General features: G+C 39.3%; 1 protein-coding gene and 1 long non-coding RNA gene across 4 annotated transcripts in view; both read right to left on the reverse strand.

Moving 5' to 3' along the window:
• Positions 1–27766, reverse strand: part of btbd11a (BTB (POZ) domain containing 11a) — a 194226-nt gene that overhangs the window by 65469 nt on the left and 100991 nt on the right. The window lies entirely within an intron of this gene.
• On the reverse strand, positions 609–27325 carry LOC115430263 (uncharacterized). Its single transcript, XR_003936908.1, has 3 exons — positions 27313–27325; positions 22912–22914; positions 609–869 (listed from the first exon to the last, which is right to left on the reverse strand). It is a non-coding gene; the product is annotated as an uncharacterized LOC115430263 (long non-coding RNA).

Genomic DNA, 27766 nt, shown 5'->3' on the forward strand with positions numbered 1-27766 from the left:
ATATGATAGCGTGTCTCCAAAATATCATGTTTAAGAACTTATTTTGTTACATCCCCTAGTCTTCCCAGAATCTTCTCCACATTCTGCCAGTCATAAGATGTATTAATTTATTTTTTTAAACAATGGATAAAATTAAAATACACAAGAAAAAGTTATCACTGATACCAATAAAGCAATTGAGAGTTGTCACCCAACTCTGCACTTTCCTTTAGCCCAAAGCTCTAAGCTAATTGTTTTGATTTTACAGCCTGCAACATTGGTGTCTGTACTTTTATCTGTGTTTCAGTTGTTTATAATAAAAAAAAGCCTCCATTTAATGACTGTAGACTATTTACTTAGCCCAAACAACATAGAATACTCTGTGATGAGCTGGTGCATCTAAAAGCTAATGTGTTTGTCCTCAGGCAGAGGGTACACATTAAACTCAAATTGTAGGAATTGTCTGGAAATATGACATATTCCCAGAGATCATGCTGCTCTGTATATGAGAGATATACAGTCACGGAATAAAAATACTAGACCATCAAAAGTCATCAAAAACAACGGTTATGTAATCAAGTACTAACTCCTGTGTGTATCATGTGACTAAAACAAACAGAAAAAGAAAACATGGAACGCCTAAAAGCTCTGTTTTTGGCAGTACAATGCCATAGCTATTGATGTGACAATTTACGTAATTTTGGTTATTATCAAGAAAACGTAGAAAATGTGTAGATATCAGTGTTTAAATTAAACTCTTATGAGCTATTTTTGTTGTTATCATTATATTTGTCCAAACACATGTACCAATAGCTGTACCAGGCATTAAAATGAACAAGAAATTGAAGAAAACAAGGGTGGTCTAATCCTTTTTTCCTGCAATTGTATAACTGCAATAGGCTAATGTGGGTTCTATAATACTTTTGTTAGATGTTAAGATATGTGAATACTGTGTTTATAACTTATTGTGTTGTCCCCAAAAGACATATATTAGATTAGGTGACATTAGATTAGATTAGATTAGATTAGATTAGATTAGATTAGATTAGACTAGATTAGATTAGACTAGATTAGATTAGATTCAATTAGACTAGATTAGATTACATTAGATTACATTAGACTAGACTAGATTAGATTAGATTACATTAGATTACATTAGACTAGACTAGATTAGATTAGATTAGATTAGATTAGATTAGATTTTGTTGATCCCACAACAGAGAAATTCAATGGTCAAGGCAGAAGCAGGGGAAAGTGCAAGAAAAAGTGTGCGTGTATAAAAAAAAAACAAGATAGTGCAAGAAAACAAATTATCTAAAATTAAAAAAATTAATAATAACAATAAAAACTATACAGACAATGTGCATATATACAACAGGGTGGAACTGCAAAACATTTGTGCAAGATTTAACTGTGTGTTGTAAAAATTGGTAAGAGGCTTTTCAGTAGTGTATTCTATAATATGTGGAAAGGTGATACACAACAAGTATTCTCAGAAAAATTAGAAGCTATAAAGACAACTCATGGAAAACATAAAGGCCAGTAACAGTGTGAGAAACCTGGATGTTTCTTTGACCTGAAAGTGCAAAGTTTGAGAGCTGACAAGTGCATTTGTGTGACGATGCACCTCTGTGTGATAGAGGACAAAAAGCCAATGGACAGAGATGTTACATGTGTGAAGCAGGCTGTGGCTCTTTACACGCTGCCATTCCCAGGCCGACTGCTCCGGCGTTAGCTCATATTAACAGTCAGTCGTCTGTCCTCTCCTCCCTCGTTCACTGCTGAGGGGGTCAACGCGACCTGCGGGCCTCGAATATCACCCAGTCACAATGTTCTGACATCCCTGGGCCTGCCCAGATGGTCACCATATGTTCACACACCATGTACAGCGAGCTGGGAACGCACAAGAGTAGACAGGGGCGAGGAATGCACACTTTCTGAGCACTGTGGTTTGTTTATCCACGCCCCACTAGTGTTTGTTATGGGTCTGCCTGACAGTGCATCTGTAGCAACATCTGATATTATGGGCACAGAATCTATGAATAACCAAAACACAGCAAAGAGATGAGTACCTTATCATCCAAAAAGAAAAAAAAAAAGCTATTTGTTTCATACACTCATCCTTATTCTTCACTGATTCCTTTTTAAAAACACTTTACAATTAATAAAGGACACTACTAACAAAGGGTATCAAGGGTCAAAACAAGCAACAGAAAAATGAGAATACTAATCTGAAAGTTGATCAAGTCATTCCTGAAGCAAATTACCAAAAAATAGTTCTACCTTGACTATTTTGGATCCAGATAAGATCCAGATGTTGTGTCTCAAAATGAAAAGAATCGGTTTAGAACAGTGCCTGGTACATGTTGGTATGACAGGCATCTGTGGACAGTCTAGTACACTGTTGATCTGAACCTTAATATCTCATTGTGAGGGGATTACAACTACAACACCTACTACAACTACAACATATTGTTGTAAATAACATGATATCGTGTAATAATGTCTTTTTTTTACAATATACTTTTGGACATTTTTGCCTTTATTACAGAGAATGTACAAAGACAGAGACAGACAGAGGGGAGGACATACAGCAAAAGGCCTGGACCAGGGATCGACCCCAGGTTACTACAGTAAGGCCTGGGGCCATGCGGGATGTGTGAGCACTCCAAATGTCAATTTTTTTTACATTCATAATATAATATGATGGCTAAATTCTACTGTAGGTAGGAGTTAGTACAAGAAAACCACTGTTAAGGTCACAAAGCCACATAAAAACACACACACACTGTCAAATCAACAAATACAAAGGTAAACTAGAAAAGCACTTGGAGAGCACAGACCTCCGCCAAGGCAGATCAGTGACCCCCCCCCCCCCCCCCCCCCCCCCCTCAGTCACCACCAAAATTTAATCATTTGTTCCTTGTGCCAGTATTTTCATCCAAATCCATCCATAACTTTTTGAGTTATCTTGCACACGGACAGAAAGACAGACAGACAAACAAACCTACACCGGCAAAAGCATAACCTCCTTGGCAGAGGTGAATATTAGTGTGACCTGTAGTAGAGGCAGAGACAAACAGCAGGGGAATGATATATGTTCAGATTCTCTACTATGGCTGAAGACCAGTTCAGCAGTAACTAGATAGTCTGGTGAATGTTTTCTTTATTATACACAAACTAAGAAAACTGTTAATTCTTGTCACATGTAAAACAAAACAATGCTTTGTTTGCCTTTGTTATGCAGAGTAAGCAGCGACTTTAAGATTTCACCTTGGAATTCTAGAGCTTACATTTTTCTGACACTCAGTCAAACACAAACTTTTCTTACAGCTGACATGTTGTGGCTTATGAAAAGGAAAAGCACAGGTGTAAGTAATGATGTTGACAGTGACAATGTCCAAATCAGATATGAAAACATGACAGTAATTCAACATGCACAATACTGTGATGCTGAAACTAAGGCTATTATTGTGCCATACTGAAATGTTTGCTGTGCCTGTTAAAGCTATACCTACCGATGTGGCATTTCTCACAGCACTTAGTACAAATTTCAACATGAAAAACCCGCCTCCCTCTAAAGCCCCGCCCACTTCCCCCTGCCTGAGCTCTGACGCCCCCCTCCTCTCACCTGATGCACGCAGTGGAAGCGAGGTAGAGGCAGAGGGCCGGTCCACTTCGGCGTGTCCGCGAATCCCTCCCTCAGTAATCAGACACATCATCCACCTGCTGCGGCTCCTGTTTCATCAGTAGACCCTGTATTTAAGGGTCTGGTCTGTGCAGTGCTGGGTCAGTGTCTTCACTGCACCTCAGCTAGGCAATGGGGTGCCCAGGCGATGGGCGCACGCCCTGTTAACGTGTGGCCTCCGCAAATTTTCTGTGGACATTTGAGGTTTCATAGTCCATGCATTTTTAATCCTACATTGTGTGACACCAAGTACATGTGCATGTATGAGTCCCACGGTCATAAAAGCTGAGCTTTGTGCAGACCTGTCTGTTTAGTCCAGTACACCTGACTTCTGGACTTCTATCTTCATCCTTCATTCACTGGACTCCTGTTTGTTCTGCTTGGTTGTTGTTTCTGTTAATAAATCTGTTTTTTCCCTTCCACATGTGCATTTGAGTTCTATCCATACACACCCTAGACAGGAGACAGCGGTCAGTGACAGGAGGAGCAGTGTGAGTGAAACGTCAGATTCAGAGGGACATATATCAGATGTGGGGACGGCAATAATGGATTGGATGCTGGACGGCGGTAATGGATGATTGACAGGAGGCTCAGCCAGGCTCGGCCAATTATTTCATTCAGACCGAATAAAATGATTGGTCAGAATTTTATCAGAAATATGAGCAATATATGAGAATTTTTGAGTTTCAATACCCGGTAGATTTCTTTTACATTTTAGTTTGACACACGGTTATTAGGAGCATTTTAAGATGACAAGAGAAAAGTGTAAAAATGCCACATTATACAGTATAGCTTTAATTAAATACTAAACTTAAAAATAGAAGCTCAGAATACAATTATGTATGCTATACCAAATCTGCAGCTTATAAGTCAGCCTATAGAACTGACTTAGGCTTCTAGCGACAATTGCAAATCAAGATGTGTTTTTTGATAACAAACAATTTCACTGAGGAAGCAGATGCCTCAAATGTTCAAGATAGATAGGACAGAAAAATACTTCAAATCTGAGAAAAAATATTGGGGAAGTGGTGCACAAAGAGGAGTCTGCATTTTTTTAGACGTCAGAGAGACATGACAAAGCATGCCCCGGTGCATGAATATGAGCTGGCTGCATTTACTGCAATTACTGTCTAGGTGACACTGACTCGAACAGCTTTGTACCAGGAACAGACACCGACACCTGAGCAAGAGACACAGCTGGCAGCGGGTCTGATCATGTCTGTCACGCGGAGATATATAGGCTCAAACAGACAACATGAAAAAAATATCTCCTGTTTTATGTTTTGTGCTGCCTGCTAAAATAACACAGTGTTTTAGTATTAGTATCTCAGCATGTATGGAGGAAACATGTACTCTTATAGACTGCCTATGATATGAGCATTTTTATGATTCATTTGGTCTGAAATCAGTCTGGTTTATCAGCTAAATGGCTTTACTTAGCCCGACTTAATTCATCTTGAATTGAATTTGGATTCATTAATTCTATCAATACTACGATTAGTACTATTTTTATTATTATTATTATTATTATTATTATTATTATTATTATTATTATTATTATTAATTTTACTTTTTATGTGCATTTTTGTGTCCCACTTGTGTATTCATTAAAAAAACAAACAAATAAACTAGACACGCACACATTTCCTGAAGGAAATGTAATCCAAGTGATTGCCCCTTGTCAGATTTGTGGACTTGTGACTAGGTGTGATATAAAAGCAAGAAATAGTTCCAAAGAAGGACTGGTTGTAAATAAAGTACTGCGTACATTTGGATAAAAGTTATGTTGTTCTACATTGCATTTGTATGTACAAGTTATTTATTACAAAATTTTTTCTATAACTGTGTAACAGCGCAACAGGAAAGAGAAAAAATAAGGATCAGCTGAATTATTGACACTGTTTTTCAAAACCTAAATTTACAAAATTCATAAGGTTAAAAGCAAAATCTGTAATTTGCATGAAAAATTATGTAAAAGGTTAATGTAATGTGTTACATTTCTCTCTCTCTCTCTCTCTCTCTCTCTCTCTCTCTCTCACACACACACACACACACTTACACACACACACCTACACACGCACACACACACACACACACACATAACACACAACAACTCATGGACAGAGATCTGCACAAAAACCGTGAAAAGGGGTCAAACCAATAAAGGGCCCTTTTAGAGGTTCTAAAAGGACACTGAAAATACAATTTGCAATCATCCACTGAATCTATCACAGAGTTAAATACAACACAAAATATGGTCCTTAAACAGAAGGTAAAATGGGAGTCAGCTGTCAGGATGGGGGCTGGGGCAAACTGACGTGGGAGGGACAATCTCCTTTTAAAGACTTTAACCGACCAATTACAGCCAGGTGAGGAGAAACATGGCAGGTGCACCTGATAACCACTAACGACCTGTGGACAAGATCCAACCAAGAAAGAAAACAACTGTGGGATCTGTGTCTGGAACAAATGAACCTGAGAAGATGAAGGGAATTCACTGAATCCATATATATCAATAATAATAGTTGACAGTAAGCCTATCTCTTGTTCACCCTCTACCATGTGTCATAGAATTTTCTGGGAAAGACACAACGCACAGTCAATGAAAACCTGTTTATTTCTCTTTATGGAGGAGACATGGGTGTCTGTGTTCAATTCACTAAGAAACCACCTCTGGAACAAACTGATGTCAATCCATAACTGTACATCCTATCTCCAAAATTATAGCAGGTGATGCTTGTGGTGAGTCTTCTGAACATATCAATGTATAATATGTGGAGAAAAAAAGTCAGAACTGAATAAGCAGTGATTGTGTAAAGTGGAGTTAGTCAAACATGTCAGTGACAGAAATTTAACATGGGAGTGAATGAGAGAAAAATCAGCACTTGGCGCACTTAGAGGCCTGTAGATCAAAAATGAAAAATTTAAAAATAAACATGTGAATAGTCCTTAGAAAAGGAAAAACCTTTGCCATTACCTATGATGTGAATCTCAACAAACCCAACAAACCCTCAGTGGCCTCCGCCCTGTTCCACTGCTCTGGTCCATGTTTATGGTTATGGTTATGGTTACGCATTTGGCAGACGCTTTTTTCCAAAGCGACTTACAGGGGAAAACCAATTAAATCACTCAATCAATCAAATTTTATTTATATAGCGCCAGATCACAAGAAAGTTATCTCTTGACATTTTATATATAGAGTTGGTCCAAACCAGACTCTAAGCCAATTTACAGAAACCCAACAGAATCCTCCAGGAGCAAACACTTGTGACTGGTGACAGTGGCGAGGAAAAACTTCCCTTTAACAGGCAGAAACCTCGAGCAGACCCAGACTCCTGGAGGATGGCCGTCTGCCTTGACCAGTTGGGGTTAAAGAGAGAGAGTAGAGAAGGGGAAAAAGAGAGAGCGATAGAGATAGGGACTGGGGGAGAGGGGGAGAAGGGGGGAGTAGGGGGAGACACATGGAGGCGGTTGAGGATAAGTGAGTGGTGACGATGAGGGCAGGGAAGAGGCCGGACCACCGCAGCAGGTCCAGAGATAATCGTGAAAGAATCTGTGGTTGTCCTGGGAAAAACCTTATTAGAATATTTAAAATGGAATGTTTGAAAGTGCTAGGATAGGAGGTGCTCTCGGAAGAGCTGGGTCTTCAGGAGCTTCTTGAAGATAGGCAGGGATGACTCTGTTCTTGTAGCACTTGGTAGAGCGTTCCACCAACGTGGAACGACCCATGAAAAGAGCCTGGATTGTCTTGTACAAGGTCTGGGGACCACCAGACTACGTTCCCCAGACGAGCGGAGTGGTCGTGGGGCGACATAAGCTTTTATTAGTGCACCTAAGTAGACAGGAGCAGACCCACGGAGAATTTTGTAGGCTAGGATTAAAGATTTGAATTTGATGCGGGCAGCTATGGGTAGCCAGTGTAACTCAATGAGTAAGGGGGTGACATGTGCCCTTTTAGGCTGATTGAAGACCAGACGCGCTGCTGCATTCTGGACCATCTGTAGTGGTTTGACAACACAAGCTGGGAGGCCCGTTAGAAGAGCATTGCAGTAGTCAAGACGGGAGATAACCATAGTCTGCACCAGGAGCTGGGTGGCCTGTTCGGTTAGGTATGGCCTGATCTTTCTTAGGTTGAACAGAGTGAAACGGCATGATCGGGTGACAGAGGCAACGTGATCCGTGAAGGTCAACTGATTATCAATCATGACTCCCAAGTTACGTACTACACTGGTAGGAGCCAGAGGTATGGAGTCAATAGTGATGGAGATGTCCAGCTGTATGGTTGGCTTAGCTGGGAAGACCAGCAGTTCAGTTTTGGACAGGTTCAGCTGAAGGTGATGGGCTTTCATCCATGCAGATATGTCAGAGAGACAATCTGAGATCCGCACTGAGACTGTGGAGTCATCAGGTGGGAATGACAGATAGAGCTGGGTATCATCAGCATAGCAATGATATGAGAAGCCGTGTGAGTGGATGATCTGACCGAGTGAGGTGGTGTATATGGCAAAAATGAGGGGGCCCAACACAGAGCCTTGGGGGACCCCCGTGGTGAGGCGGTGAACTGCTGATGTGTGCCCTAGCCAGGACACACTGAAGGACCGACCAGTAAGGTAAGATTGAAACCAGGAGTGTGCGTGGCCTGTGATGCCCATGTTCCAGAGTATGGATAACAGGATATCATGATTGACAGTGTCAAATGCTGCTGATAAGTCCAGTAGAATGAGTACTGAAGACTTGGCTGCTGCTCTAGCCTCTTTCAAGGCTTCTGTCACAGACAACAGAGCCGTTTCAGTGGAGTGGCCGATTTTGAAGCCAGATTGGTTGATGTCCAGGAGGTTATTTTGGGAGAGGAATTCTGTGACCTGTTTGAAAACAGCCCTTTCGATGATCTTAGAAAGGTATGGGAGGAGTGAGACTGGTCGATAATTCTCCACTTGAGTGGGGGTGAGGGAAGGTTTTTTGAGTAGTGGTGTCACCTGCGCTTGTTTAAATACTGTAGGAAATGTTCCTGAAGTCAGTGAAGCATTAATCACATGTGTGATTGGTGCTGTGATAGTAGGGGCAACAGACTGTAAGAGGTTGGATGGAATAGGGTCCAACAAGCATGTTGTAGGACGGCTAGAGGAAAGGAGTTTAGACACCTCGTTCTCTGTGAGGGGAGTAAATGAGGGGAATGACGCAGTTGGGCTTTTATCAGTTGAGTTAGTAGTAGCCATAGTCAGGGGAGAGGAAGCAGTGTGTGATGATGATGATGTTGAAGAAGGAGGCGTGCAGTCTATGGGTGGATCAGTGAACTGACTGCTGATAGTAGACACTTTATTTGTGAAAAATGAAGCAAAATTGTCTGCTGTCAGATTAGTAGTGGGCGGTGGAGGTGGAGGGTTGAGTAGTGTTTTAAAGGTTGAGAATAGTTTCTTGGTGTCGGTGGCAGAATGAATTTTGTTATTATAGTAAGCCTTCTTCGCAGCAGTGACACTGGATGAGAAGGATACCAGTAGTGACTGGAATGTGATCAGGTCAGAAGAGCTTTTTGTTTTGTGCCATTTTCTCTCTGCGGCTCTGAGGTTGGTACGCAGCGACCGGAGGTTATCATTGAGCCATGGGTGGGACTGGGAGGATCGAGCGGGTCTAGTAGATAGAGGGCACAGATTATCCAGACAGGAGCTAAGTGTAGAGCACAGAGACTCAGTGGCATCGTTAACCTCTAAGGAGGAAAAAGTGCTGGGGGGAGGGAGAGCGGAGGCTACGACAGTGGAGAAGTGGGTGGGGGACAAATTGCGGAGGTTGCGGCGGAAAGAGACCATGGGGGAGGGAGCAGAGTGTTTTTCAGGGAGAGACACACTGAACTGAATGAAATAGTGGTCAGACAGGTGTAAAGGTGTGACTGTGAGGGCATCTGTGATGCAGTTTCGGGTGAAAATGAGATCGAGCTCTTTACCAGCTTTGTGGGTTGGAGGACTGCAAACCCGCTGTAGCTCAAAAGAGAGTATTAGTGACATGAAATCTGAGAAGCTGGGATTGTCTAAGTGGATGTTCATGTCACCGAGGACTAGCATGGGGCAGTCATGCTCTGGGATGGAGGAAAGCAGAGTGTCAAGCTCATCAGGAAAATCACCCAGTTGCCCTGGTGGACGATAAATGACAATTATGTAAAGTTTGACTGGTGCTGTCACTAGGATGGCATGGTATTCAAAGGAGTTGTATTTGACTGAAGGTAGGAGTTGATTGTGTTTCCATTTGTTGGAAATTAACAGACCCACACCACCTCCTCGTCCAGATGGACGAGAGGTATGAGAGAATGTGTGGCTGATAGAAAGTGCGGCTGGGGTTGCATTGTTTTCAGGCGTAATCCAGGTTTCAGTGAGAGCCAGGATGTCCAGTGTGTGATGGTTGGCATAGGCAGCAATAAAATCTGCTTTGTTCACTGCAGATTGGCAATTCCATAACCCTATAGAGAAGGACGCACCAATGACTGCGGTGTATATTAATGGGCGGAGATTGGTGATATTACGATGCCTTTTAGCAGTGTGAAACCCCATACGTGAACCGAAAATAACAGGAATAGGATGGTGACCAGTAGAGAGATTGTTCCTCAAAGGTGAGCTGGTGTGAGTGAGGGGTGTAGCTGTCATTAGTGAGGGGCTGGGAGAGGAGGAGAGATCAGCTGGGGGTGTGTCAAAGGACTCAGGTGTGGTCATATTATTACGCTTCACATTGCTCTACATAGACACTCCACTTTTTTGGTTCATTTATGTTCAGTTATTACCCTCATAATGGTACTGGTCATATCTGTCTGTCTGCATAACTCCAAATCTACACATTTAGACTCGAGAATTCTACATATGGAATGCCTCTATATGTTTCAGTCCTCAACAAAGTATTATATTCACAGGATTTTTCATCATTGGTAGATTGGGCATTTTAATATGTTTGTCAATTTGTCAGACATGAAGGCTGCTATTGCTCTGTAAAAAAAAAAAAAAAAAAAAATTACACATAAAGTAATATTTATCAAAATGATGAGTTGTTTCATGCTGTAGTTTTTTGTGCCACCAAAATGGGACTAAGATTAAAGAGTCAAAGACTTGATTTGTGATGTTTAAGTTTTTTTTTATGTTTACATTAAAATTGGAATTATTGATAGATCATATAGGTATGATTTTAGAGTCTATAATCTCTGTCTGAAATGCAAAATGCTGCACCTCTTTGTTTTGTGTTTTGTATTAGAGTATATCTTCAAATGTATGGACTTTATTTTTTATGTCTCATCTTAAGCCTTGCATTTAAAAGAAGTCTAACTAACAGGATGTACTTAGATTAAATAAACCTGCCCTTTGCTGACTGTTTCATACAGCATTCACCTGCATGTTACTGTTTTCAAAGGCCCCCTCCAGCCTCCATGGAAGCTACACACTAAAAAAGATATGAGGATGATGAAGGCTTGGACTGTGCAATGAAACAGGCCTTTTATTTATGGCTTTCCTTTCAAATCCTAGGGTTTAATTAGACATTTGAGGTGCCAAAACTGGCTCGAGGGGGTAATGGGAATGAGCCATCCACCCCGCTGCTTTTCCCTACAGTTTACGTCCACCTCCTCTCAACAACCACTATTGTTTTGACTTTCACTGTGCAGAATAACGTCAGTGCAGTTTGACACTTGGTGGGTTTTCTCACATTTATCTGCTGAAAGTTACTCCATCCTCAGCAAAATTCTGAATATAAGAGGCAGAACTACCACCAGGATTTATGACATAACCAAGATTTTAGAGCTAATCCTGATCTAGTATGCAACTTTTACAAATCTGATGTCAAAACCTGAAGCCATGAAGATGCACAATTCTAAAGTGTTCAGTGTCAAGGAGATGTCAATACAGCAAGTTTTTAAACAAGGCATATACCTATTTTTAATGGAAAAACAATAATTAATATGAAGTACAGAGTTTATTCACTGTGATTTTTAATAATCATCCAAGTAAGTGAAGAGTCATGGTATGAGACATGGATTTTAGTGGTCATTTGTAAAATACATAATAGTGTGTCTATATTGAAGACATGAGTCATTTGTAGGAAAATATCAAGATTCTTCTTCTGGTTTCAATTTGCCCATTTATTATTCTATGTACTGATAAAATAAAAAAAAGGTGAATCCCACTTTATAAACAAACAGACAAACAAACAAAAGACACAGTAGTTAAAAACAGTTAAAGACACAGAGGCATGTATTTTCTCATCACTACTCAGTTGAAGATCTGATAGTAACCCACTGGTGCACTCCCAGTTCCTTCATTTCCTGTTAACATCCTTTAAGACTGAGAACCCAGAACCATGTGGGACAGAACAAGTCACAGAGGTTGAGCTCTGGTGGTGTAAGTCTACTTCAGGAAGCTGAGAGAGTATAAACTCCCCTTGGAGGTGAATTAAAGGAACATGTTCTCCATGGACAGGGGAGCGAAGGAGGTGCAGAGATCAGCAGCCAGGAAAGGTTGGTAGTTTAGTAAAATAAAAAAATAAAAAACTAAATTAAAAAAAAAATAGACCCCTGTGTACATCACATGTCAGATTAGCATAGTAGGCAGAGAAGAAGATGATTTGGCATGAATATTGTGCTTTGAAATCTGAAATCACACTGTAACTCCTCTGACAGCTGCCCTTGCGTGACTTTGCAGTGCTGACATCCTGCTTGCGGTCTGTTTGAAAGGAGATAAATCCTTGATGGGTGGCAGAGAAGGAGAAACGAGGAGCTTAGTGTCGGGCTCTGACGAAGCCTTGAAGACGGGATGAACATGACTGGTGGAGTGGAGTTACATGGTCACCGACTCGCTGCCTGTCGGCTCCCCCCTGAAGGCTAATAAGGCTCCTGCAAGCCGGATTGTCAGTAAAGGTGTTTGTAAAGAGCCTATCAGGTTGCTGTTTGACAAAAATAGAAGGAGAAAAGATACCAATGACAAGTGTTTTATCTGAAAATATATGATTATTTTACCAATTCAAGCTCCAGGGCCTCCAGGTTTGTAATTATATAACATGGTACAATTATATCACTGTGTGTTAGAAGGTAGGAGAAAAAAGTGAATTAATAATTAACACTATGTTGCAGTGCTGTGGTACATTTCTCTGATCTATAGATATGTATATATTCAAGTCTCAATATGTTGAAGGATTAGCAGCCATTTGTCTCTGAAATTACATTCTCAAATAATTAAATAACTAAACTGCAGCATGCAACTTGGTATTTATTATACATGTATCGCTGCTTGCATTTCATTTAATTTCAAAAATAGAATTAAATGTTGTTGATAAACATAGCTTGCTGTGGAAAAAGTTTATCATGACCATAACTGTTCAAAAATATAAAAACAAAAATTCTGACAAAATATTTGGCAACTCAATTTACAATATCAGCTGATTATAATGACAGCATTACCAATTTTTCTATACAGTATCATACTGCTGATCTGAAAATTTCTGTGCTTTATCTAATTTTATCCAATTTTTACTGCTTTTTATACTGCTGATGCGACCTGTGTGATGCTAAATGAAATTGTTGTCTTCTATGTACAATGACAAATAAAGCTTCTTATCTTCTTATCTTTCTTTGGTCACATTCATGTGCTGGCAACTCCAGTGTAGAATTAGGGAAATTTGTTTACTAGGGTTTGGTTTAATACAGAAAAAGTCTGGAAAGCTGTGATAGAAATAACATTATCATCTCCCTGTTTCATATTGCAGATAAACTACCCATCATATCAGATCATCTTAAAGCCGCTTAGAAAGTATAGATTGAGACTAAGTACTCTATATGATCTGACTATTTTTGTAACAGGAAATGAGAATCTAATTCTGTTAGATGTGACCTTTTTCTTTGCAGTGTAATTACCGCACTTACAGTCAAAGTGTTTTTTCTTTTCCTTTATGTTCACAATTTACTTTAAGTATGTGAAAAATTATTATTATTAACTCTCTAAAGGTGTTCCTCAGATATTGCTTTTGTAAAAAAAAAAAAAACGACTTCCATTCAAGAAAACCACTGGAACCTACTACGAACCACTGGACAGACAAATGGCAGAAAGAACCATGCCTCATATGGGTTCATGCAAAGTTAAATAAAAACCTACAGGTCCACCATCCAAAAGTGAAGCAGTAGCTGATCCATCACTGACAAAGTACAATGAGATTATATGCATCCATGGTTTGTAGAAATGTACACTGGACATATTCCATGGTTCTGGGGACTGGGCTGCTTTTGGTTGCAGCAGTCAGTGTGGCAGCATCAGAGCTGTGCATCCAGAGTAGGCAGAGGGACCCAGAGAGCAGGAACAAACCCACTTGCCTGTCAGGCTCTCTGACAGCAGATGGTGATGGCAATGCTGTTCCTGCAGAGGCTAAGGCTCACCCAAGAACCTGGGTTAGAGCGCCAGTAGGTGTCATATTAGGGCACCATCTCAAGCTGCCACTTACTGTCACCACTGCACCAAACAGGAGGACAGTAAGTGTGGGTCACAGGGCATGTTGACAGCTGCACCTTTGCAGCCCGGAAAAAAAATAGACGTGTCACCTTCGACCTCTGCTGTCACCTTTTTATTGAGGTGTCCAGTGTGTGATAGCTTTTGCTGCTTTCAAAACTCTATAACAAGCCACACTTGACACATTCCTATGAAATGACACATCCAGATAAACAAATATGAATCAGGAAAGGAGGGGTGTCACAAATCTCTGCAGAGCTCCTGCCGAAGCCCCTTTCTGTGACAGAGTCCTGCTGCTATCAGCTCAGATTAGCTCAATGGCATTACTGCAAAATGAGACAATTACTGTGGAGAAATGGCAGATCGTGACTGCACAGTAGCAGGTGCATCAGCCGTCAACCGTTGAATCTCTAAATTGACAAGAGAAAACAATCAGAAAAGGGCACTGCAACTTCATTTGTCTTCATCTGTCCCTTAGTTTACATAGTTTCTGTTTATTTTTTTATGATGAAGTATTGCTGCAGAGGGCCAAGCAAAGATAGAGAATGGAAAGTGTAATAATACATGCATTTGTATGTATTTATTTTGTAAAGTCTAGCTACAGAGAATGCATAAAGGCATTCTTGCACAAGAATTGTCCATGTAACTCAATTTTATAGTAATTTCAATGAATCGAAGACTTGAGTAGTCATTGATTAATTGTTCAAATGCAGAGATTTCATTGCTTGTGACTTTTTGAATGACAGAATTTAATGCTTTTCGTTTCTTAGTAAAACACACACACACACACACACACACACACATATATATAGATAGATAGACAGATAGACAGATAGATAGATAGATAGATAGATAGATAGATAGATAGATAGATAGATAGATAGATAGATAGATAGATAGATAGATAGATAGATAGATAGATAGATAGATAGATATAGATAGATAGATATATTACTGATTGAATAACTAACACAAGCATTTCATTTCTGACTGAGGAAATTATAATTGAAGAATATAACACTGAAGTGCAAAGTGACTGACCTGAACTGGAAAAATTTCAGCTGTGATGGTAAATATTTTTGTTGAGGAGCCTTATTTTTCCTCAATCAGACTAAATTACAATTTGCTCAGTATTTCAGACACCACAGATTTTGTCAGTTTACCAAATACATTCATTCGATCTGGTGTAATCACTAGTGGAAATTCTCAAGAGTGTTATTTACCTTTCAAATTCTTGAACTCCCTCTGTTGAGTACCACTTGAAGCCACAAAACTGCACTTTTTTGTTGGTGCAACTCTGAGATGAAACTCAAATATTTCATGAAATGTCAAGCTTTCAGTCAGAGGAGATAGCCACTTCCTGACTGACATTCATGACTGGCAGGTCAGCCTACTGTAAATGCTCACAAGCTGTTTGGTTGGAGGAAAGTTTTGGATCAAACAGAATCTATCTGGTCACATTTCCTTCCAGCCCCAAGCAAGCATAGGAAGAGGCAGAGTCAAACCAACAAAGACAATCTGGTTTATACATGAAATATTGTATGAATTAAACATGCAGACAATTCCAGGAACTCCTCCACACCTCCTGAAATATAAACATGTTGAGGAACGCACACAGACAACAGTAAAGAAGTAAACTCATCGCCCTGTGTTGCATAATGCAACCCTACTGTGCATCAGTCAGCTAAAGAAAAAATGGCCTGTTTGCAAACTGCCTTTAGAGAAACAACAGATATGTTATGAAGTATTATAATGATCCAAATCTGCAGAGAGAGGAACATCTGAGTGAGTGTATCAAATTTCACCAGTGTGGGTGCTGTGTGTAACTGCTTATTAAAATTCATTACTCTGACCCACAGTTGTGACAACCCCCCTTGAGCTAATCGAGCTAATCAGTAGATGCTGCAACATCACAGTGATATGAATAACGCCCCAAGTTTCAATAAAACTACCATATCAACAAACAGATAGACAGTCCCACCATCACTGTTGGAAAACAACACATGGATCTTATGGATCTGCAAAAGTAAACATAAAGGTGAGTAAACTACGCCTACTCTCCAATCATTATATGGTAAATAAGTCCCATTGGAACCAGAATCAATCATTTATTCAGAACAAAAACAAAACCCTATGCAAAATAAATGCAATCAAACTAAGGCTTCTCAGTATTATCACGCCCTGTATTTAAAGATGAGCTGAAGGAAGGTGGAAAACAGAAAGTTGTACAGTAGGCCTATGTAAGTGTAGGTGGGTTTAGCCTCCCTGATCAGAAACAGAAATCTTAGTGACCCAGTTCTGAGCAGAAACTCCCTCAGCACATTTCTTTTCAACCATGTCCCACACCATATGGCAGGCAGCCCGACTCTGTGGGAGCTGAGGTGGGAGTTTGGGACAGCCAAGACACGGCAAGCTTCAGTCTGCCAGTGTAAAAACTGTGGGGAAAGGAAGGAAATTCCTTCTTCAAACAAAAATCCTTGGCTTTTTGACCCAGCCTCAAGCAAAAGCCCCTCGCCTTCAACTCCTCAGTCCTCTCATAATATGAAAATGACGCAACAGGAGACTCTCAAAAGTCACAGTTTCCCTGCAGCATCCTCTATAAAACCACCTCCGTCAACACGCAGGGCTGTTGCCTAGATACCTGGCTCTGCAGGAGTGCAGTGATGCATTGTGGACCAGTGTGGGGACCACTTCACAACCCACATCTACTGTGTGATCATGGTGGAAAGCAGAAGTGTGTCAAGTTCTTTCTTTTACACCCAAGATAAAAATATAACAGGAACAGGAAGCATGCTAACATAAAAACACAGAAACTCACATCAAGGCATGGGCCATATGGTTGGATCTATATGGGCCATGTTCAGATTCACATCTAATAAAAGTCTCAAAACATGCAACAACAGAAACTTGTAAATGATCAAAACTTCATTTATCTCAACTTCCAGTAATGTGTTCATTTTGCTAGCGCTTCAGACTGAGGCTATCTGACATGCATTATATTATGTCTATATACTATATATTTATCTGTTTTGTATTATTGTAGAAAATCATAAACTTTATGTATAGCAAAGAAATATTCCTTAGTGGCCAATGTATTGAACATACCAGTAATAATATATGTGTGAGGAGCAAAACTCGGGTTTCACTTCACACACCCTCAGAGACAATACATTGATAAAGAAAGGAAAGCTCATAAAAACAGAGTTAAAAGTATACAGTTTCACCTTAGGTGGAGAAAGTTACCTCTTATTAAGTTAGCTGCTATGAGCTTAAGTGAAGAACCCAAAGTCACAGACAGTCTCAGTGGGGATCCAGACAACCAATCTGACAAACAGTGCAGCGTATAGAACTGCTATTAATATCAGCCCTGGCAAATGATACATGCAGCATTTTATTAGAACCAATATGACGCCTCTAGAGGGAGAGTGCAGTCCCAGAACACTGTTATTGTATTTTACTGTGATTATTAAGCTGCTTGTATTATCTTCCCTGCTATCAGAGGCTTACTCATGTTTAAACACAACCCCTCACCGTGATAATTTTCACAGGCAAATGCGTCTACCTCGGTCTCTAAAGGCTTTATCAACATAAAACAAGCTTCGATTACTCTCAACCTGATTTTAAATGTGACATGCAGCCAGTCACTGTAACCAGAGATTGATTTCATGGTTCTTTTCAAATTAAACAGGAGAATTTTTACGCCTCCTGCATTACTCTACTTGATTAGCTTATACATGAAAAGGTAGCTGTTATAATGATATGCTTTTTCTCCGCTTGACACATTCATCTTGGGTATGGGAGTGTGTACAATCATCATTGCTATTAATCAACCTGCATTCTCCAGAGTAACAAAATATGAAAATAATGACCATACTCAATCAACAAATTTGAAAGTAATGATTATTAATATTTATTTCTTTAAACAGACACAGGCACAACAAGAAGCACCCAAATAAAAACTGTCACTTGAATTGTTATTCTTTGACTAAATACTCTCAAGTTAGTTAATTTTTCAGGAAAGTATTAATAACTTAATGTAACTTTCTTATCTTGATGAAAAAAGTGAATTAATTACATACTGTTGCATATAAAGTTGGAATTTGTTTTCAGACATATTCTTTTTTTTATTCCTATTTATACACATCCAAAATCACCTTTGCCAGTCAAAGATGATTACATACTGAGTCCCAGTTATGCCTTATCTATCAAGAATAAATCCCATTGTCACAATCATTTCATGAGAAAAGGTAAAAATATTTCATTTCATCTTTATGGCCAACAGTATATAAAGTAAGGTATTTCACTTCAGCTGGATAGATGGTATAAAAACATGTGCCCGCACTTGAAAACCCTCAGCCTTCAGTTTTTGCACATACGGACGGACAGACAGACGACGAACTGATGACAATACCCTGTGGTGAGGACCGAGGGTAACCAGTAAAGAATTATTTCAAACAGGCCATTGAGTCAAGTTCAGTATTTCTAGAACATCACTGATACCAGCTGATAACTCGGCTCATTTCCTTCTATGCAACCAATTGGCAAATCACAAACTGCTTTCTATAGTTAACCCCTAGGTTTCCTTTGCCAGCCACTTTACAGCCCACCTCCACATCCTCCTTTTCATAATCCGTTTGACTTTATTAATGTCATGTCACTGACTCAGAGAAGAGCACTGCTGTGATGCCAGATGGGAAAAATTAAAAAATACCAGGAGTTTAAAATGTTAATGATTGATGATTGTATTTTGACAAAAATGATCATACATGAGTCATAACCAAGAGAGTAGGACTGGAGAAATGTGGCACTAAGGTAACTTGTATCCCAAATGTGGAGAGAGGATTGAAGTTAACAAGACATTAGTCATTTTCATCATCAGGATGACAATGACTGACTGGAAAAGACATCACACAGCTAGACATGTGTGAGACAAATGCAGGAAACATATTTTATGTTACTGATATATGTTAGATGAATCCAAACAAGATAGCACTGACTGATTATCACAGCATCACAATGTTATTAACTTGGTACACAAAATGTTCATAAAAACTGTGTAACTGGTAACGCTGCTGCTCTCCCTGCCTTAAACTTTTGTTTTGTATGGAAGGACAGACATGTTCCAGAACAGTCATAATACCAAGTATGATTTCCTGCAGATTAAATAAGATTTCCTTCATGAAATTGGTTTTGACTGAATATTAAGTTGTGATGTAATGAAATAGCAGGTTAATGGGTCACCACAAAGACCTTTTTAGGAAAACAAAGGTTCCCGTTTGATGGAGGCGGAGACAATTAAAGCCTCCTGGTTAGTCTGGATTACTGAAAGAGACGGATATGCTCAACCTCTGCTTCTAAGATGCAACAAGGGTCTGAAAAAGCCCATCAAACTCCCTGTTCACTGTTTGTTATTTATGTTGACCCTGGTAGCAGTTTATTGACACTTTCGCTGCAAACAAAGACACCCTCAGAGACCCAAATCTTTTTGGCTTTGGATTATTTTTTTGTCTTTTTGAGGACCTAAGATGAAAAGATTTTACCAAGCATGAAAATTAGTGGCATTTCATACAATGTGACTCCACAAATACAGCTCTAATAAATGAGCCTGCTTTGTTTATTCTGTCATCGAACACTCACTTGTTAAAAGGTAGGACTCGAGGCTTTAAGACAAACTCTACAGTTTTCAAGCAGACATTAATATCTGCATCGTGAGTCCCTTTTTAACTTTTCAAGCTTTAGGTGCTTAACAATGTGGCAAAAAGAATAATTTGATGGGAAAGCAAATGAGAGCAGCTTAGAGGATCTGAAAAGAATGACTGAGGATAATCTCCTTTTTTAACTGCATGGCCAGAATGTCCTTCAATCCATGGCTTCACGGTCTTTTTCATTCTTAAAAGATGTCATTGTAGATATTTCACCTTTGTTGTCGTCCACAGAGAATTAGCAAAATGTTCTAAGACAGTCTACAGAATTCTCTCTGTCTCTTTTAGGGATATTCATGTCTTCTTTTGTAGTCTTTTTTTTGCAGAGCTATGACTAAACAAAGTGTTTCAGAAAATCTAGCAGTTTCCCTCACTGTCTGCTCTGCACATGTTGGACAGGTGCCAGAAATTACAGCCACGTTTTACCTTCTGACTTCTGGGATAATAAATTCATATATCAAAGTGCATTTTTACAAGCGGTTTCTATTTATTCTCTATAACCCTTCAAGCTACTTTCCTTTATTGTTATTTATGCATGATGCAAACAGGCTCAGTAGACACAATTAAGATGTTGCCGCGTGACGTGAACTTAAGCATCCTCAAGTTACAAGCTAGAGGAGCAACTGAACACTTAGGTAGAACTGTCGCCATCCGTCTTCAAAAGAGAATTTAGTAACAAAGATGTAAAGCACAAAGCCTCTTATTCCTCAAACACCTGCATTACGGCAGCAGCTTTGCCAGAACTTTCCAAAGCTGTTCACTTTCAAAGCCTTCTATTTCTGTCACAAATAACAAATAAATAACAATATGGACTTTCTGAAGAATACTTTCTCTTAAGCCTTCTTCGATGGTAATAAAAGAGGAAAATCTAAAACTAGGGTTTAAAAGCAGATGATCAAGCTCATTGTTACTGCAGAATATATGGAGTATATTGTACTTTTTCGTCTTTATCTCTTGTTTTCTCAACTGACGTTACAAGATTAGTCTTGCATGAGTAATAAATCATGATAAGGGGGAGTAGTGCCCTATTGTATTTCAAAGTTATTTCAACATGGTCTGTGTGACATTATTAAAAAACCTTTTGCAGGAGGGAGCCTTTGACAATTAAAGTGAAAAAAAAAAAAAATATATATATACATATATATAGATGCAGAGAAGTAAAGAAAAATAGCAAAAGCAGCTGCAGTAGCACGTATATTACAAACGTTTGTATAAAAATAGAAATAATAAACTCTAAATTAATGTCCCAAAGTACTCTCCCAATGGAAACATTGCTAATGTAACTTTAGTGTTTAGCATAAAGCATTTTCAGAAGTACAAACACTTTTCAGCCTCTAAAACACACTACCTTATACTAAAATTAGCCTAGCGATGACTCTCCTGATAGCTTCCTATTAGATGACACAGAGGGGAGGGGATGCACTCAGAGCAGAGAATAGCTCCAAGGCTGATGGAAACCTGGTGAAATTAATGAACTGAGCCTGAATTCAGCAATGATATTAAAAATCTGAGGCAGCTCTAGTTAAGAACTTGTTGTAAATGACTGAGAAATCCCTAAACGTTGGAAATAGCATGCTGCATGAAGCTGTGGGCAACAATAACATCTACTGCGCCTACTGAGGGAGTGAGTGCTGCCAATTAAAAATGAGATGCAATCAGGCTTGACATTTGCTTGACGCAGTTAACCGGTTTGTGATATCAGTTTGCTTCAAAGCTACAAAATTTTCCACTGTTTTACTGCAATTCAGTCTATCATATGTAACAGAACCCTCCATTTTAGCTTTAAAATCATGTCATATGCATATCCATATTCCCAAGGGCAGTGCGTCTTTCTATGTTTTTCTTCAAGTGCTTGCTTACTGTATGTAGGGCCACCAGATTTGGGATTCAGGACTCAGGGTGCGGTCACTCTTGCCCTTTTTTTAAAGGTTCAAGCACCTCAGTGGCTGAGCATGCCTGGCACATGTCATTTCCAGCCGCGGCAGTGGACAGAAAAGCTGCCTGGCTGACTGCTTTGACCGTTGCACGCCTGACCTCACCCACTGGGTTAGCATAAGATATACATAGATGATCCGTAAATATACAGAGCAGAAGCCAAGGATGTGGCTTTTGGAGAAGGAATATGGGTTAGCAGAGGGGTGGCTGAAAAAGCATTTGGAGTAATGTTTATTTATTGTTTTTGTAATATTCAACGTGAAACCTGCTAATCTCACTATTCTGTACAAGTGCAACATCCATAATGACAGCTGTAAACAGGTTCTGTGAATGTCACAAACCACCTAAAAGGATTTAATGAGAAGGAGGCAAATAAGTCAAGCAAGTTCAATATTTTGAGTACAGTGACATATCCTAGACTGCAGCTGACACTAAAAACTAGAAAAGCTAGAAAATGAATTAATTTCTTGTATTTTTCTTTGATGATATATTTCAACTTAAAAAACAAACAAAAAAACAGATCTCAGTTGTTTTTCTGTATTGGGGTCAGAGCGTGAAACAAAAAGCTCCGTTAAGTTGCTGTAGGCTGCTTGCGTGATGAGTTTACTACGACTGCTTCACCTCATTATTCACAGAAACACACAGTAAACTCCCCAGAATTGCAGCTGCAAACTCAAGACAGGTTCATCCTTTAATGAGCACAAATACTTTCACTTTCTGCATGCAGAATAAATTCTCAAATCTGACTTATTAAGAGCTTTTTTTCATTTGCATAAGGTGCTGAAGTATTTCACCACCACCTGCTGTACAACATGGCCCCACTGAGCTTCAGATGAGGCATAAACTTCCCTGAAGTGAAAGCACAGGTTGTACATTGGATTAGTCTGTTTTGCACATCCTCCATTCAAGTGATTGTAGTGCAAACACATTGCTAGATGGCTGGAGAGTCCAAGCAGGAAATGAAAACAAATGCTATGACACCATTAGCTTTCCTGGAGCAAGAGTATAAATATTTCACTTTGAAGGTTTTACATCTTTGCTCCAGAAGGATCTTGTCCTGCATCTTACACTCCTGTCCTAAATACACTGCTATTACTGATCTGCCCCTACATACCCAGGATGGGTGGAGGCTTTACATAACACCCACTCTCTTTGCACAATAACACACACACACACGCGCGCGCGCACACACACACACACACACACACACACACACACACACACACACACACACACACACCACTTGAGCTAGAGAGCAGCAAGAAAAGAACCACAGCTGGCTCGAAAAGAGCAAATGCCTTAAATAACCCTGGTCATTTTATTTGGTGTAAGAAAAAGAAAAAAAAAAACAGGGGTCTGTGTTTTCAGAGGCGGTCATTAATCAGTCTGAAGGAGAAGAAGGTCCAGACTGTGTTCAGGCTGCTCTCTACAGCATTTACAGTGACAAAAAGGTGTTTTTCCACAAGGGTGAACCACACTGCTTTTTGTAAACCCGCCCACATATCAGAGCAAAGAGAGGATATTGTTTTACAGAGGCAAGCCTATCCCATAGTGGGGTGACTTATCTGGCCATGAATCTAAGTAAAGAGATGAAATAAAAGCAGTGGGCTTTGATGTGCTGTTCGAGACCTTTCAAGCATCTCATTTCCTCCTGATCAATTTTCCACAGTATGTGTTTTGATTCTCTAAATGCTGTGTTAATCCAATTTGTTGGCATGCTGGTTTATGGCAGACTGAGTCCTGATGAATAGAAGACCCTCGAGGTTTGGTGTATGTTTCTGGTCTTTCCTTGAGATTAAAAAAAATACCCCATTCTCTCATAAGGATATTCTCTCTACAAGCTTTTAGAATTTATCTCGCAGGTATTATTAATTGAAATGGTTCATTCAACTACATGCACCTTCTGTAATCAGTTTTATCGATTCAAACAGTACATTCCTTGGTTAATTTGTGATAAGCTCGTGCATCTATTGTTGTGACTGACTCCATGATGAATTGGCGTGTAATTGTTAGAACACAACATGGTACAATGGTGAATTTATAATCAAACCCTTATTTTAGCGTCTTGAAAGGATCTTTGGTTTATTGTTCGCTGGGGTCATTTGGACAGTTTATGAAAAAAAGGTGCAGGAAACATGAGCAGTGATGCTATGAAACAAACTGTAATGAATATATAATTGCATCACAATTATAAAACTATAAAAAGTCCATTAGTCGGAGATGAATTAGGTATGAGAGATGTTCACAGCTTTTCGCTCAAAAATATACTTAGTTAATGTTAAAAACCTGTATTCTTTTTAGTAATTCTAAAATTCAAATATAGTTTAGTTAACACAATTATTATAACCACTCTGATGGCTAAAAATAGGGTGTAATTGGAGGTTTACTGTAGTTCCTTGATGAGGTTGAACCTGGTTCCTCAGTAATTTCTCTCAGGTCCAGCATCTCCACTGTGTTCCCACCTCCCACTTCATCCCTCAACCAGTCACTGGATGTGTTGAGACCTCCCAGTTCATGTCATTCACTGCTTGCTGGATGGCTAACATATTGATCAGTTTGTATGTCTGTTTGTATGTATGTGCTCTAGCGGTCACATTTCAAGCAATATTGATATCAGACCATAACCAAATGATTTGCCATGGTCTCTGGTTGACTTGATTAGTTTTTGGCAATACTACACTGTAAAAAATGACTGTAGAATTAACACCAAAAACTTGTAAAACTGCAACATAAAAAAACTGTAAGTGACAATACAACGCAAAGCTGTTTATTTGAAAAGATTTTTGTGTTAAATCAAGTATAACTGTAGTTTTTACAGGTATGCTAAAAAAACAGATTTGTATGTATAAATTATGTATTTCTATTGTTTTTAGAAAACAAAACTGTAAATTGAAAAACAATGTGGTGACATTTAAATCGCAAGACCATAATGTTGAAATAACGGCGTATTTGCTTCTTCCTTTTCTTTTTTTTAATAAAAAAGTTATAAAAAAGCAAACATTTAACAATTTAACATTTTAAACTTGTAAATTAATGGGTTAGTAAAGTTGGTAGAGCAGCTCGTCCAATGACCAAAGGGTTGGTGGTTCGAATCCTGGCTCCGACTGTCCATATGTCAAAGTGTCCATGGAAGACACTGAACCTTAAATTGCTCCCAGTTGGACCTGGTGGCTTTGGAAAGCGCTTTGGACACCATGAGGGTGGATAAACTGCACTAAATGAGAGCAGTCCATTTACCAGTTAAATCTACATGTTTAAAATGTTAAATCTACATGTTACTCTGTAAATATACTTATGGTTGGATGTGTTTTTTACAGTATTGTTCTGGTAACCACAGCTGCCAGTTTTTCCCGTAAAAACAACAGGATTTTTTTTTTTTACAGTGTTGGCCAAAGTATAGCTGAGATATAGATCTTCTTTGGAGGTGCCCTCTGCCGCGCCAATGCCACCGTCCACCAGGGGGCTCTAGACTCTTCACCAGTGTTAGGTGTGCTGATCTGAGGCATCCACTCCACTAGGACCTGCTCCAGCTCCATGCACATCTTCCTCAAAGTCTGAGTCTGTGCCACAAACTTCACCTTTCATAAATCGATCAAATCACTACATGGTTGTGTGGTGAAAACTTGTTTAGTTGAATGATTATTTAACCAAGTCATGTCTACCAAGTTTGTTTGAATTAAAAGCATTTAGTTTTTTGGTAAAATCATTCCTCAGCATCTGAGACAATACTATTAGGTCATGGAACCACTTACAAAAACTGTGTGCATGTATGACTCATGCCGACAACATAATTCCTTGTTTTTCTTCTTCTATGAAATTGCCAGTGAAAAAAAGTGTGACATTCCTCAGGATTGGTGAAAATCTGATAAGCTTCACATAAATCTCTAGCTGAAGGAATAGAGTTCTCCAGGTTTTCACTCTGATGACCACTCATACACCCAGCCAGATTAATTAAGGTTAAAGTCAAAATCAATCCAGATTAGCATGTACTTGATTAAATTGGCCTGAGTAATTAAATATCCTCTCTCCTTAGTCAGAGGATGACTCAAATAAAGTGAGAAAAATCTTGATGCTGTTGGGAATCAAGCCAACTGAGCCTCCTTCTGCAAAGTGGAAGAAGACTCACTCTGTGCTGGAGTGAAGAATGACAAGTAGTATCCTTACCACTCTTTTTATTACTGCTCCAATCATTTAGAAATTTCCACCCTCACATTACCATGGTACTCAATATGAGCATACCAGAATGAATCTGAGTGAAAAGGACTTTGTGGAGTGTATCATTAACTGCAGGAGATGAGAAATATAATCATTAGACCTGAATGGAGGCAAAGGGGACTTGACGTAAACAATGACATACTCTTCTTTCTGAGACGAGTATAGTCTCACAGGTTATTTCATCTAAACAATATAGATACAATAGATAAGTGTCTCTCAGGACTTTCATTCTGTGTTAGATAAATTATTTCTTTCCAATAGCTTTTGAAGATGTAGAGTCTCTGAAGCACTTTGTAACAAATGAAATGCGCATTAATTTCAACTATAAAATATGATGTGATCCCCTAGATAACAACAAGAGGAGATGCAAAGTAACCGAACAGTATACGATCAATTAATTTTATATAGAAGGACACAGTATTCTATGTTCAGCGACGATTTGGGATCTATATATTTTAATTGTTTGACAAAGGTTGTATTGTTAGGATATATTGTTATATTGTTAGGAAGAGTGACAGACATGAAGAAACTGACAAATGACAGCACTATTATGAGTTAAAATGCAAGGATTCATTATTTCCATATGAAGTTTAGCTTGGGGATAGTTTAAAATCCCTGAAACAGCATTTATAAAATGATTATTTCAGGTGCAGTGGCAGATCCTTTAGGCAGAGTGAGGAAAGTCTCACTGTAGAACTTAAAAAAAAAAAAAAAAAAAAACTGGAAGTATTGAATATACAGTATAATCCTCCTACACCAAGTGCAGATTTCACTGCTCTGCTATTAAATTACAGCTGAGTCACACAGTATCAGTCCAATCAGCCCAAGCCGATGTTCAGCATCCATGCCAATTAACCACAGGTGCAGCTGGCAGTCTTATATTTACCACAAACAACTAAAATTGGGAGATAGTTGTTAAAACGTGCCTCAGATAACTCCAGTATATTCTAGTTTGATCCGGGTAAGACCAAGTCAAGCCCATTTCTGTCTGAGGTAAACTAGACAAGCAAGTCTCTTTTTAAATATATAAAGGAGTTTGATGTACATCTGCACAGCTCCGTGATAAGCCTTTACACATCCACCTAATCAAATCGTCTACAATGAAGTAAGAAGCAGCTGGAGCAGCTTGTTGCCACTCCTTCATCACCCTCTGTTCAGGCTGCCAAAAAAGTGTCTGATCACAGACTGGATGTCTTCCACAGAAAGTCTTTGTTATCAGCCACCTCTGACCTGAGCTCCTGCTTGTCCAAACAGATAAAGCAGATCAAAACACCAGCTGCTTCAGACACTCCCGATGCACCGCAGGAAATGTTGTTTTAAAGCGTCACTGTACACGTGTATTATATTGGTATATTGACAGCACATGGCAGGCATGTGGATGACGTTATGGCATCACAATGAAGGTACCGAGGTCAGATGCAGGTCACTTACTAGAAAATAATGGGAAAAAACTGAAAGATGGAACACACTGTATGAGAACACACAAGGAGTATTGATCCCTCCCAGAAAAACCGATATATGTTTCGAATTAGCATATGGTACAGTTGATCTTAGAAAGAAAAAGTACACACATATGTCTTAACAATATACCATATATTTGCTTTGACGTCCCCTGCATACATTACATACATAATTCTGCCCGTTTTCCAGGAGCTTGTAGATCTGTACCCAAGCGGAGAACACGGAGCAGTGTCACCTGAACAGTGGAGGCAGTGTTGAGATTTGAACAGAATAATTTCCATAAATAGCGGAACTTTTCAAAGACTGAAAAACTACCAACATATTTA

This window comes from Sphaeramia orbicularis, chromosome 12, assembly GCF_902148855.1.
Source record: "Sphaeramia orbicularis chromosome 12, fSphaOr1.1, whole genome shotgun sequence".
NCBI classification, from domain to species: Eukaryota; Metazoa; Chordata; class Actinopteri; order Kurtiformes; family Apogonidae; genus Sphaeramia; species Sphaeramia orbicularis.